At 41.6% G+C, this 10,883-nt stretch overlaps 1 long non-coding RNA gene across 8 annotated transcripts; it reads left to right on the forward strand.

Moving 5' to 3' along the window:
- The first annotated feature begins 4,131 nt into the window (after positions 1–4,131).
- On the forward strand, positions 4,132–10,357 carry LOC108714067. 8 transcript variants are annotated; one of them, XR_005966961.1, is made up of 7 exons: positions 4,132–4,960; positions 5,067–5,132; positions 5,287–5,773; positions 5,900–6,797; positions 6,990–7,062; positions 8,136–8,759; positions 9,242–10,357. It is a non-coding gene; the product is annotated as an uncharacterized LOC108714067 (long non-coding RNA). The 8 variants fall into 8 exon arrangements; XR_005966959.1 differs by having other exon boundaries at positions 5,067–5,773; XR_005966962.1 differs by having other exon boundaries at positions 4,133–5,773; positions 8,136–8,347; positions 8,570–8,759.
- Positions 10,358–10,883: the final 526 nt, after the last annotated feature.

Here is a 10,883-nt window from a genome sequence, read left to right on the forward strand (position 1 = left end):
AGGAGGATGGAGGGCTGAGGGCAGTAGACTGAGGACGGAAGGCTGAGGGCAAAAGGCTAAGTTCGTATGACTGACGGCTGAGAAAGGAGGGTAGAGGACGGAGGTGTGACTGCAGATTTGGATGATTTTGGACGATGAGTGACGGTAAAAGCAACCAATGCGCCATTCCAAAGGCATAGGACATTGCATGAAGGATAGGTATTTCGCTGCAGGATGTCCTAAAATGTTTTCCGTACCTGTCTCTGGAAAGGACCATCCCTCTAGTGGATGGAAAATAGACGATTCACATGGCAGTGAACTAGTTTCTGTCCTCAGAAAGGACTTAATGCCTCTAGTGGTGAGGTACCAGGAAAGGATAGGAATTAGTCCAGTCTATACTGACAGAGCTAAATGCCATCCAATACAAGGACCTTCAAAGTAAGGTCCAGAATAAGGGTAGAATCTAGTCTGTTCTAATAGAGCTGGCTATTTCCCATCCTTGTAAAGGCCCTCACAATATATTAACCTTTTGGTATGTTAAATAGATAGAAACTCATTTGCAACTCATTAAAGGACATATTTCTGCCATTTTTAGAGACAGTACTTAGTTATTCATATATAAGATGTGTGAAATCCATCATCCTGTGTTCAGCTGTTTTACCTCTACTTCATATGAGGTCCAGTACAGGGATAGAAACTAGTCCATTCATATATGAACAAGCTAATTCCTATCCTATCTAAGGACATTCTCTAACAGTACAGGGACCATATGTATTAGGCAAATACCTGACAGGTCCAGTACAGGCATAGAAACTAGTCAGTTCATATATAAACAAGCTAATTCCTATCCTATCTAAGGACATTCTCTAACAGTACACAAACCATCTGTATTAGGCAAATACCTGACAGGTCCAGTACAGGTATAGAAACTAGTCAGTTTAAATAAGAACCAGCTAATTCCTATCCTGTCTAAGCTGGCCATACACAGAGAGATCTGCACGTTGGCGCTGTCGCCAAACGAGCGAATCTCTCCCCGACATGCTCACTTTGAGGTGGGAGATAGCGCGCTGATCCGATCATTGGGCCCTAGGGCCCAATTATCGGATCATAGTGCTGCCAAAATGGGCAGTCCGATCGCAGGACCGCACCTACGAACAGATGGGGCTGCGATCCGATGGGATTTTTAAACCTGCCCGATCTACATGTCTTGCGAAGATGTATAAAAAAGTTAGAAGATGGTGACCCCCTGCTGCCAACCTTGAAAACATAAATCATTTGTTTAATTAGGCTTCTGGTGCAGTAAGTTCATGTTTATGCTTAGTATACAAAATACAGCAATTTTTAGCATTATTCTATTTTAGACTTTAGTTTCCCTTTAATGCACCTAGCTATACAGGTGGATCCCAGATTAATGAAAAGGCATCAGGAGAAGATTTCACAGCCTGTTTATATTCCTAGCAGCAAGGTCTTTATTCCCCCATGAATCTTTTACTCTTCAATCCCCTGAGGATCCCATACAGTTTGGGACCGCTGAGCTGTCACTTCCCAGGGCATCTGCATGTACTGTGGTACTAAAGTCCATATTGTCTATACCTGCCCAGTAAAATTGGGAAAACTCCTGAGCCTGTATGAGGTTGGGGAGATTCAATTGGGCTGTATTTCTGCTCCTCGTAAAACTAGTTCTAGGATTTCTGTTCCTGTTACTCTGTCCTGGAATAACTCACCTGTTTCTGTTAAGGCTTTCATTGATTCAGGGGGTCTTGGGAATTTTGTTGACGCAACTTTTGCTGGTAAAATGTCTGTCCCTTCCATTCAATGTGTAAAAGAAAACGGATCCGCACACACACCAATTAGTGCAGTCGGGGATTATCCCCTTTTATTCAGCCACCAAACATCAACGTTTCGGATGAAGGGTGGGTGTTCCCCCCCGAAACGTTGATGTTTGGTGGCTGAATAAAAGGGGATAATCCCCGACTGCACTAATCGGTGTGTGTGCGGATCCGTTTTCTTTTACACATTAGTTGCTAAGGGACCCGGCCGGGTCAACGGAAGGAACGCACCACCAGCTTGCAGGAGTGGTGAACTACAGGTGTGCGGTAGGAGAATTACATTGTGTCCCTTCCATTCCTCTCCTGTCAATAGATGAAAATCCCCTTGGCAATATCTTAGTTACATCAGTAGCCCCTAAACTTGAGGTGCGTGTGGGAGGCACATGTTCTGAATACATTGATTTCCACCTTATCCACCGAGCATCCACTCCTGTGCTGTTAGGCCTGCCCTGGTTAAGGAAACATAACCCACACATTGATTGGAGTACTGGGGAGATTTTGCAATGGGGTCTTGGCTGCGTCAGTCTGCAATACATGCCCATTACAGCTTGCTGCCACAGTCTTTGAGAGTCTACTTGAATGTGTTGGGAATTTAAGTGACACCAACATCCCAGGATAGGGAATTATCCCCTCTTATAAAATTGAAATCCACTAATCCAATATATTAGGAGCCCACTGTGAGAGATTATTGACTCCAATTGAAAGGACACGGAGGCGTAAATGTTTACTATTTTATTTATTCAGTTCTATAAAGGTCTTGCTCATATCTGAATCTGTGCAACTTCCAGCGAAGCAAAGTATAAACTTCCTGCAGTTGGTCTGTGTGATAAGAATTAAAGATGAACATTATACATTTTACCTTTGTTGTAACCCCAATTTCCCAGTGACTCAGTCAGACGTGCTCTCCAATGGTGTGAGGACTTTACCTCTCGGTAGGACAGAGGTACAAGAAGGATGGGAACCTTTGGTAGAGGTGGGACATCACTGGAGACCTTCAATCAGAAAGGGAGATCTATGACAGAGCAGCATTATGGCTACTGTGGGGCTGTCACTGGCAAATGTACACTGGGAGAAAATATTGATGCCAGTATTAAAGATGGCAGAACGGGGCTCCCTCAGCAGCAGTTGCAACATCCCAGGGCAGGCCACTTGGTGTTTCTCCTCCAATACTATAAATATCCATATTTCTCTTTGCATCTCACTTTGTATATAAAACTGACTTCTTAAAAAGCTTTAAAGGAAAAAGTTTTGGAGCTGCAACTTTCCAGTCACTGTTACTCATGTCCTGAATGTCCCAGCATCCCTTGTCAGACCTGCAGCCTGTAGTCTTTTAACTGTTACTGACCTACAAATCCCAGCATCCCTTATCAGACCTGCAGCCTGTAGTCTTTTAACTGTTACTGACCTATAAATCCCAGCATCCCTTGTCAGACCTGCAGCCTGTAGTCTTCTAACTGTTACTGACCTACAAATCCCAGCATCCCTTATCAGACCTGCAGCCTGTAGTCTTCTAACTGTTACTGACCTACAAATCCCAGCATCCCTTGTCAGACCTGGAGCCTGTGGTCTTTTAGCTGTTACTGACCTACAAATCCCAGCATCCATTGTCAGACCTGCAGCCTGTGGTCTTCTAGCACTTAATGGACTACAAATCCCAGCATCCCTTGTCAGACCTGCAGCCTGTAGTCTTCAAACTGTTACTGAACTACAAATCCCAGCATCCCTTGTCAGACCTGCAGCATGTAGTCTTCTAGCTCTTAATGAACTACAAATCCCAGCATCCCTTGTCAGACCAGCAGTCTTCCAACTGTTACTGACCTACAAATCTGAATAATTCATTGTCAGACCTGCAGCCTGTGGTCTTTTAGCTGTTACTGACCTACAAATCCCAGCATCCCTTGTCAGACCAGCAGCTTGTGGTCTTCCAACTGTTACTGACCTACAAATCCCAGCATCCCTTGTCAGAGCTGCAGCCTGTAGTACAAATCCCACCATCCCTTGTCAGACCTGCAGCCTGTAGAACAAATCCCAGCATCCCTTGTCAGACGAGCAGCATGTGGTCTTCTAACTGTTACTGAACTACAAATCCCAGCATCCCTTGTCAGACCTGCAGCCTGTGGTCTTTTAGCTGTTACTGACCTACAAATCCCAGCATCCCTTGTCAGACCAGCAGCCTATAGTACAAATCCCAGAATCCCTTGTCAGAGCTGCAGTCTATAGTACAAATCCCAGCATCCCTTGTCAGACCTGCAGCCTGTGGTCTTTTAGCTGGTACTGACCTACAAATCCCAGCATCCCTTATCAGACCTGCAGCCTGTAGTCTTCTACCTGTTACTGACCTACAAATCCCAGCATCCCTTGTCAGACCTGCAGCCTGTACTGGTCCTTTTACTGTGATATCATGATGTTGAGAGGTTGCATTTCAGCAGTGACTGGGCCTCATATTATAATAGAGGGAAGAATGGATGATGCCTATACTGGGAAATGCTGCAACCTGTTTAATTTTATTTCATTTAAAGGGGAACATTGCTTTAATGCTGTTGATGCAAAAGGAAAAACTGATGCTAAATTTTGTTTTTTGCCAATGGATATCAGATTTCAGAATTTATGGTCAGAATAAAAATAACAGATAAAACAGATAAACAATATATATAAGTTTAGGGTTTGTTTTTGGTACAATGGGAGAATTGGTTGAGGGTGTGAATACTTAATATATAATATATAAGGCAGTGAATCCTGATAGCAGAGAGGGCTGGTGCATGTGAGCTCACAATCTCTTCTTTCTTTCTGTGTCCCCACAGCGTTTTCGAAGCGGTTTTCCGAGTGATTTTCCGAGTGATTTCACAGCGATTGTTTTAAAGAGATATTCAGTGATATTCCATCTGATTTTTGCCGTTTGGAAAAAACATCTTCCTTTGACGTCAGCTGATATCGTCTTTTTAACCGAACAGCTCTTTTAAGAGCTAAAAAAACGTTGGCGCAATGACATTCTGCGCCCCCTGGAGGAAGGTAAGGCAACTGCTACTGTTTTTTCTGAATTTAAGGTTTTGCTGTATAGAGAACAGATACAGATAAAGTATAGAATGTAATAGAATCTTTCTCTTCTCCTTCAGCCACAGGTGGAATCCAGATCCCTCTCTGAGATTTATAAGGTGAGTAGAAAGGGTAAAACATGTCACCGGAAGTGAGACATGTTTTATTCCCTGGGGAATAATATGTTATCAATAAAATCCTTCTTTTTTCTACTTTATTTTCCAGCCTCCTGATGGTCAGCTGACCAAGGATGTGCTTCTTGGAGACGGCGGCACCGGAGACGTCTACAAGGTAAGGGACCAACCAATTCCTAGAGAGTAGAGGAACTGAACAAAATTGTGATCACTACACTCAATCATACAATGATTTAGGCAGAGATATCAAGCTTCACTAACCCAATTCTTTCCTACTTGTATATAAGTCAACCTTTCTGTCTGTATTACAGGGACGACACCATCGTAAAGGCGTGGTAGCGGTGAAGATAACCAACATCAGCCGAGTACTGTATCTTTATAATTCCAATTACTATATATCAATCATATTTGTGTAGTTGCCTATGTGAGCTAAAGGGATTTCTATTATTCCACTCCAGGATGAAGAGTCAGTCTGCAAGGAGCTGAAGTTTCTCAAGCAGTTTGGCGGCCACAAGAACATCGCCTCTTACTATGGAGCCTACTATAGGGCTCCACTCACGGAGTGCTCATCGGAGCTCTTGGAAGTAAGAAATGATTTACTGTATCGTGTTTATTCCTCATGTACCAAAGGAATCTCCACTGGAAGTGATAGAATGCATGACCTTAAATAATTTCTATATATTGCAGATTGTTCTCGAGTACTGTGGTGGAGGCTCTTTCTACAACCTCATCAGCAAGACCAATGGCCATTCCCTGAAGGAGACCTGGATTGGCTATGTCTGCAAGGAGGTTTTAAAGGTAAGGCCAAATTTACCCCTTAAGGACTCTTCTTTAATTGCATAAAAAATATATACAATCTCTTTGTTGGGAATGTTTAGTCTTATGTCTGTTATAGTCTTATAACCTACATTTCAATCTCCCCAGGGGTTGCACCACATCCACAAGAACCAGCCATTCATAGAGACATCAAGAGCCTGAACATCATGCTCACAGAGACGGCCAAAGTGAAGATCAGTGAGTAAAACTTACACTTATAAGAGTAATGGATGGTGGGGAGCGTCTGTGATTATGGAGTCAGGGGGTTTCATAATTTAGGTTTCTATCCTTTTGTGGTTAAACAAGTTATTTTCCATTAATAGATTCTATCTGTCATTTCAGTCGACTTTGGAAACAGTTTTGACCTGGACCCGCAGACTGGATTGTGCCACGAAGCGGAAGGGACTCCCCATTGGATAAGGCAGAAGGGCCAGCGACTGGCATACGACACCAAAGTATGTTGTACTTATAATACTTGTAACAACACGGAGCATTTACTTATCAGTGTTAATGGGACATAGAAGCAGTCATTTTCTCATGGAGAGAAAGGAGTTTTTCGGAAACATTGGGTTTCTTAATTTTTGCACAATGTGTCTGCTTTAATATATTCGCTCATTTGCATTGTGACGCTAGTGTTATGTACTGTAACTGCTATTGTTTGTAATGGAGACATATATTGCTGTATACACGTTTATAAATAATAAAGCATTTTTTCACTTTTACATATATCATGATGTGTTTATTTACTAGGGTGTGAATTGGGCTATTTTAGAAGTTGTATTTTGTTCTGTTTTGCCCATAATTGAGCTAAGGAGAATGGTGTGTACATTTGCACCCATGATAATATATGAATATGTTTCTAAAAGAGAATTGTGTAGCATTTTTACTTAGATTTTATTAAACACCCACTAACCCAATTCCTTCTAATGCTCTTTGGTGTGTCTTTTGCAGTGTGACATCTGGTCGCTGGGAATAACCGCCATCGAAATGGCCGAGGGAAAAGCACGTAAGTGAATCACAACAATTGTGGCTACTTTATTTTATACATTAAGCAGCAGAGGTTCTATATCAGAATGTGAGGAATTTGGGGTGATTTGCTATTTCCAGCAAAAAATAACATTTTCTATAGATAACTATAAATAATAAATAACTTCTAGACATGTTTGATGGGCCTGATATATATGTTTTTCACTTTTAGCATATGCAGATCAATACCCGGTGTTGCACCTGATAAGAGAAGCCCAACCACCGAAGCTTCGATCAAATAGATGGTGAGTCGGTCCCAGCTTGTGTCACTATACATTGTACCTGTGCTGGTAGACATGGAACTCCCCACATTTTCTTATTAACACTTGGGACATTTGGCAACTCCTATATCCACTTAGCTGCTTCCACAGTCTGCCCTCACCATGCCCCTTGTCTCTACAAATTTGGGATAATGGGGAGATTTCAGTCTCAGCTCAGGGGGATGTGTATTTTGTTTAAATACCTCTAAATATAAATAGAGGTTTTCCTACTGCAGACTTTAAATGTGGCCCATGAGATGCAGGCAGGGATATGTGTGTTTTTAGGGAAATATAGGTGGATGCAGAGCAGATATGATATATTTTATGTATATAATCACTGTCTATGTCCCAGGGGCATAACTAAAACTATGGGCCCCACTACTGTGAGATTACAGGCCATGTGCACTATGGTGCAGTCAGGAGAGGGTGTGAGAAAATCACAGGACCTTACCTTATCCCTCATAGCCTTATAGACATCTAGATTTGCCACTAATATCCTTTGTTATACCCTTATTGACCAGTTTGGGATAGTGGTGGGAGATAGATAGATAGATGATAGATAGATAGATAGATAGATAGATAGATAGATAGATAGATAGATAGAGAAATAGAGGGACAGATAGATGATAGATAGATAGATAGATAGATAGATAGATAGATAGATAGAGGGATTGATAGATCGATCAATAGATAAATAGATAGATTGATTGATAGACAATAGATAGATAGATATACTGACGAGAGAGAGAGAGAGAGAGAGAGATAATAGAGGGATAGAGGGATAGATATAGTGTAGATAGATGATAGATAGATAGATAGATAGATAGATAGATATACTGTAGATAGATAGAAGATAGATAGATAGATTGATAGAGGGATATATAGATGATAGATAGATTATATATGATAGATAGACAGATAGATAGATAGATATACTGCAAAATATATGTATATTCTGGGGTATAGCTAATGGTTACTGGGTAAAAGCTTCTGGAATTTGGAAATAATGATCTGGGGATTTTTTTTGCTAGCTAAAGCTAAAATCTCTTTTTTTCCAGGTCACAACATTTTGTGTCCTTCTTGGAGTACTGTCTGAAGAAGGATCCTTCGGAGAGAGGGAGTGCTGAAGAACTCCTGCAGCACCCATTCGTCACCCAACTGCCACCTAAGAAAATAATCAGGGCTGTGATTGAAAAACATCTCCGGACTCTGCCGAACGGGCCGGCCAAGGGAATCCATTATATTTGATACCACTGCACCATCACACAGTGTAACTCAACAGCTGCAAGAGTTGGTTTTATTAAAATGGCACTCGGAATACTATACATGTTTTAAGGGGTACTTTAGCTTAATATTATATTTTAGTATAATGGTGACAATGGCGTTCTAAGACAATTGCATTTGGTCTTCAGTCTTTATTTTTTTGTTTATGAATCATATACAAGCTCTAATTAGTATTCATGAATCACAAATATGATTTTTCCATATACAGGACTGAAGGGAGTAGCTCTCTGGACCCTGCGGCGTGCTTGTGACTTCTGCACACAGACATCGGCAGAACAAGAAGCAGCTCTGCAAATGGCCCTGGAGGGCTTCTCCTGTTATTAATCGTGTGGCCAATAACATCAACAGGCCAGAATGAGTTTCCTGAATCACAGCTGAGGAAAAAGAAACATCCACAGGTTAAGGTCCCATCTCCATTCAGTATCCCTGTTCAATAGTTCTCAGCTGGTAGACAAATAGCAATTTGATCCCCTGCTGCCTGGTGTGTGTCTACATTGGTAGGACCCGAATCCTCACTGTGCACAAGAGGTGGGTTTCGGCTAAAAGATGCTCAAGTTTACATTTCTTGGTCACAATCCTCCCCATGTGTGAAGCAAATAAACACACCGGGCAGTAGGGGTTGAATCAAGGCTTTCTGTGCTGATGGACACAAGCCTCACTGCAGCAGCCGCACAACCGGGTAGAATGTGATTGAGAAGGCTCAGGCATTATTTCCTATTCCCATAGCCAGTGCATTTATTTCTAAAAGGAGCATCAGCCTGGGAGAAAAACCACTTAACATGTTAGAACCCCTAAAGAATAAGGCTTGTACATAAATGCCATGCCCCTGAATGAGAATTAATGATGATCCATTACTGACTGATAATTTTTTCTCATACAGATCCAGTGGCTCCACCAGCAACATCTCCTTTCAAGCTGATGCAGTTCAGCAAGTGGTAACTTCAAGATTCCTGTAACTACACCAGCAGGGAATTTATCTCCTTCTGTAGCTCCATGATCATATTCTTTTTAGACTACCACATCTCCACCAGTGGTGTCTTTGTTTTAGTTTACATCACTCCACCCACACACATCTCCACCTCACTTTCCAACTGCCATAGTTCCATCCATCTTCCTTTTCTTGCAGACAACTGTAACTCCAACATCTTGCCTTAAGCATCTACTATTCACAGAACCATAGCTCCAACATTTATATCCACCTCTACAGCTCCACTAGCAGCATTTACATTTTCAAACACCATAGCTCCACTATTAGGACCTTAGTTTTCAGTAGTATCCAATTACCACATTTCCACCCAAGGACTTTTCATTTAACTTTAGCTCCACCACCAGCCCTTATCCCATATTTTACCTCTACCCGCAAGCTCTGTCCTTGTGCTAACACACCTCCACCATTATCTTCTTTTATTTACATATCATCAAGAGTTTCTCCTCTTTAAAATATCTTTTAATCCTTGCCCTTCTTCCTGCACCTCCATTGGTTCTTCTATTCCACCAATACCAAGACATTTAGTCACCACCACACACTAAAATGAAGCCCCCTACACAAAGGCTTCTCTTCTCCACTTTTTTCTTTTGCCTCTCCCCCCTGCAATCTCCTAACACTAATTCCTCAGTGGTTTCTCCTGTTCAAATTCTTTCCTTTCTAAATTCTATCCTTTCAAGCCATCCACTCAACAACCAGTCACATCTCCTACTCTAAACCCTGACATAAACTCTTAGTACTGATACTGACATAAACTCTTAGTTGATCCAGGGACTTGTCCGATTGCCCTTTGGGAGTCAGGAAGGAATTTTTCCCCCTCTGAGGCGAATTGGCTCTGGCTTCAGATGGGGTTTTTTGCCTTCCTCTGGATCAACTACTAAATAGGAAGATCCCTTTTACACTAAAACTTGAACCTAATGGACGTGAGTCCTTCCCAACTTAAATTAGTATGAATTAATCCAAAATGCATAAATATAACATCCAATTTATAAATAAATATGTTAATACACATTTCATTGGTGTTCTTGCATTTTGTATAGTTCTATAGTATTGCCAGGGAACATTACAGCGGAGGGAGACCTCTAGTTCAAGGGAAAAGGGTCAATGAAAAGTGAAGGTGGAATCAAGAGGCAAGGGTGGAAGAAATTGGTGAAAGGAGATGCTAAAAATGAAGAAATATAAGAAGGGATAAGCCATGTCTGGACCCAGTCCTACTGATCTGCGCTGATGTCAGAGGTTTGGTCAATCAATCACATACAAATGATACATAGTGTATATAAACATATCACTGGGATTAGTACATTATGAGACTGGGTTCAGAAGGTGCTGACTTATTAATATGTTATTTTGGGCCTAGCAGGGACTTGGATATACATGTCACTGCCATTAGTATCCTTTGGGCCAAGGAGAAACAGACTCATTGGGTCTAGAAAGAGCTGACCCACAAACATGCCACTGTCATTAGAAGACGTTTGTCCCATGATAAATTTGCCTTTGGTATTATTTGGGCATAGAAAGGGCAAGTCTGTGTGATGTT

This window comes from Xenopus laevis, chromosome 4L, assembly GCF_017654675.1.
Source record: "Xenopus laevis strain J_2021 chromosome 4L, Xenopus_laevis_v10.1, whole genome shotgun sequence".
Classification (NCBI taxonomy): domain Eukaryota; kingdom Metazoa; phylum Chordata; class Amphibia; order Anura; family Pipidae; genus Xenopus; species Xenopus laevis.